We start from the raw sequence: 3,478 nt of genomic DNA on the forward strand, positions 1-3,478 counted from the left end.
GCAAAAGGCCTAAAAGCAGGTGTAAGCTCCCATATCACCCTGTGCTGACTTTGCTTGGGTGGGAAGGACTGGACAGTGCCAAGGGCACTCTATCTCTGTTCTTTATTCCCAGTTCTTTTTTTTTTTTTCCTTTTTAATTCACCCAGGCTGGCCTCGAACTTGAGATCTTCCTGCCTCAGCTTCTTGAATAGATTACAGGTATGTGCCATTGTACCTAGCTGCTAAGTGCTGGCTGCTCTGACTCATGACAAGTGAGAGTGGATTACTTTGCCAACATTTGATGTCATTCTTCTCAACAGACTCCAAAATTATGAAGACAGAGATCAGAATTTGCTCCCCAACACAACCACACTGCCTGGCAAGTGGAAGTCACTCAAATTATTGCTACATAAATGAATGGTGAGTTAGAGAATTAAAAATGTCTCCCAGGTCTAGTACCCAGAGTTGTCACTGGGTCTAGAACAGTTTTCTAGACTGGTAGTGGTTGAAACCTGATTAAAGTGGGTCACCTATAAATGAGAGATTTGAATTACCAACCTTAGTCAAGAAGTCAGTTTACATACGGCTACCTTCAATAAAGAGATAGAATAGTTTTGTGAAAATAGCATGAGCTTTGGAGTCATAAAAACTTATATTTTAATTCAAGCTCTATTTCCATTGACTGTAAGACTACAGAGAAAAAAGCAATTAAGCCTATGCCTCCATCTAAAAATAGGATTAACGCCTCATTGGTGCTTGAGGAAAGACACCCAGATGATGGCACTCTATGTACAGAGTTAACTATTACAGCAAAGCAGGAACTGGCTCACATGCATTTTTGTGGCTCTTCCTCCTACCTATAACTACATCATTCCATATTTCAAGCCCCTATATAACTGAAACTTTATATATACATTATGATATATGGGTACTTTGGATAGGTCAAGAATATGGTTAAAGAGAAGCTTCAGGATGATATCTTAGGAATTGTATCTAAATAAAATATTACTTTTTAAAAAACTACATGCCTCTTTCATTCAGATTCTAATAATCTATGCTGAAAAGTAAAGCTGAATGCTCACCTAGTATACTAGAAGACAATTTGATCCCCAGCACTGAAAAATATATAAAGCCAAGTTAAATGCACATCAGTTCTAATCATTCCAAAAGGTATACATACGTATTTTGAAAATATGTACACAATCGATGTATACATTTTTTAATCTAAAAACAAAGCAGAGGACACATAATTTTTTGCATATGCACAGGTATGTCTAGAAGATACACAAAAAAAAATAGTAGTTGCCTCCATTGCTGGGGCTTGGAGATAAGAGAGAGATAAATAAGATTACTTTTTAATTCACCTTTATCTGTTGGGTTTTATTATTACATGCATACATTACCCACTTTTAAAAAAATGTGTGATCTTTCAATCTCAATTTTCCATTGCCAATGGACTCCAGTTGAGGGATCTGAGGGGGTCCAAACTTTGCAAAGTGCCTGAGCAGGGAGCTCTCAGCCACACATCTTACTGACTTCCCAGAGCAACTAAAGTATCTTTACCATCCATAACTTCATCAGCTAGTGAAAAGTGTCACATCTCATCTTCCCAGACATAATAATTATAAAAAATTTTAGTATTTTCCTTTTGTAGATGGTCTCTTTTACTAAAACAGAATTTTCTAGTTCAAATTCCCTATTCTCTGGCATTTTACCCCTTTTGGCCTACAAAACAATAATAATAAATAATAAAAACAACATTTATTTTGTGATATATATATATATATAGTGTGTGTGTGTGTGTGTGTAAATGACATTTCCAAACCAGTATTCTTTCCAGAGAGAGGTAGCAGAAGGGCCCAGCCAGTTCCCAGCTCTGTCCTTTTGAACCACAGTCTACAGTCCCATCTTTGGCGCCATAGTGAGTGGTGAGGTCAGAACTTGACCACTAGGTCCACCTTCATATCCAATCAAATCCATGAAAACTAAGTAGGAGTTCAATGATAAGCTGAGGCCACTTCCTCATGGAAATCCTGGGAACCCTTGTATATCACACACTCCATTATACTTCATAGATTGCCCAGTGCTAAGGCTTTCTAGGAGGAGCCAGAAAAGGCCAGGCTTTGCCCAGAGTCCCTGGTATGAGGCAAAGAGGGTCCCTTCCCTGAGCAGAGTACACAACTGTAAACTCAGGTCATTTAAAGCAGAGATGGTGGCAGTCAAAGATACCTGGAGTTATCGTTTAACCGTTTAGATGAGGAGAGTGTAGACATTTAGTTTCTCTCAGCCTCAACTTTGCTATTTTTAAACTATCTTTTCCTAAGACTCATAGAGAAGGTAAGGAAAGAGCTGTACATCTGAATCTGCTCCAACCTAGAAGCATTGAACTCTTTTATCACTATGCTTATTTTAAGTAAGTGAATAAATAGGGCCGTGGTCACTGACAGCAAGCTTCAGTTGCTGGGTTCTGTAGAGAAGAGAAGCAAGGAGATCCCAGGTTCTGCCTGATGTGCCATTTAAAAAACCTCCATTCTGTTCTGAAACATCTCCATTTGGAAACTATGACCCAACTATCGACATACTAAGATAACAAGCTACTAACAGCTTTTTCCATAAACTGGCAAGTTTAGAAAATTGAGGAACTCTGAAGTGTCAAGACGTTACATGTCATTTCCAAAAAAATGTGTGTGAGGTGAAACTGTTTCTCTGGTTCTCCAAACCCAACCCAACCATCACATTTTTTTTTTATGGGGTGCACTCAAAATCTAAAATCTAAACATACCTTGACTCATTTCTGAAAGAGGGATGCCAAGTTCATTGTTAAACATCAAATAAAAAACTAAAGAAATTGAATTTTATCTTAAACCAACATCAGTATTTATTTATATCAACATATTTCTCAAACGTACTCTTGTATTCTACAAAGGCATATAAACAGTGAATGCACTGATATTCAGGTGGGGTGAATCTACAAGATTACTCCTATCCTCTTAAGCCCCAAGATCAAAACTGACAAGTGAAAACCTATGTGGAAGGGCAACATGCAGAAAATCTCTAATCACTTTTACTCTTGGCAAGGCTTCAATTAACAGCATTGACTGTTCCCATGATTTGACCACACAGCAGTAGAAACAGGAGACCTCTTCCTCTCTGCTTGTCTTTCAAAAAAGTGCACAGAGCATTAATCTTCCACAAAGCAGCATGACTTAACCAAAGTGTAAATGAGCCTTAAAAAAATCCCTCTGGCTGGCAGTCCCATCTTTGGCCCCATGGGGCCTCTGGCAGTGAGTGGTGAGGTCAGAACTTGACCACTAGGTCCACCTGCATTGTCAAGGCAGAGGTTCTCAGCCTTGGCTGAGTATTACACTTACCAGGGAACTTTCAAAATATCAGAACTCGGGCTCCATTGCAGACCAATTAAATTGGAATTTAAGTAAATGTGCTGGGCATTGGCAGTTTTGATACAATGCCAGGTGATTCTTACAGTAGCCAGGACTAA

This window comes from Ictidomys tridecemlineatus, chromosome 8 (assembly GCF_052094955.1).
Source record: "Ictidomys tridecemlineatus isolate mIctTri1 chromosome 8, mIctTri1.hap1, whole genome shotgun sequence".
NCBI classification, from domain to species: Eukaryota; Metazoa; Chordata; class Mammalia; order Rodentia; family Sciuridae; genus Ictidomys; species Ictidomys tridecemlineatus.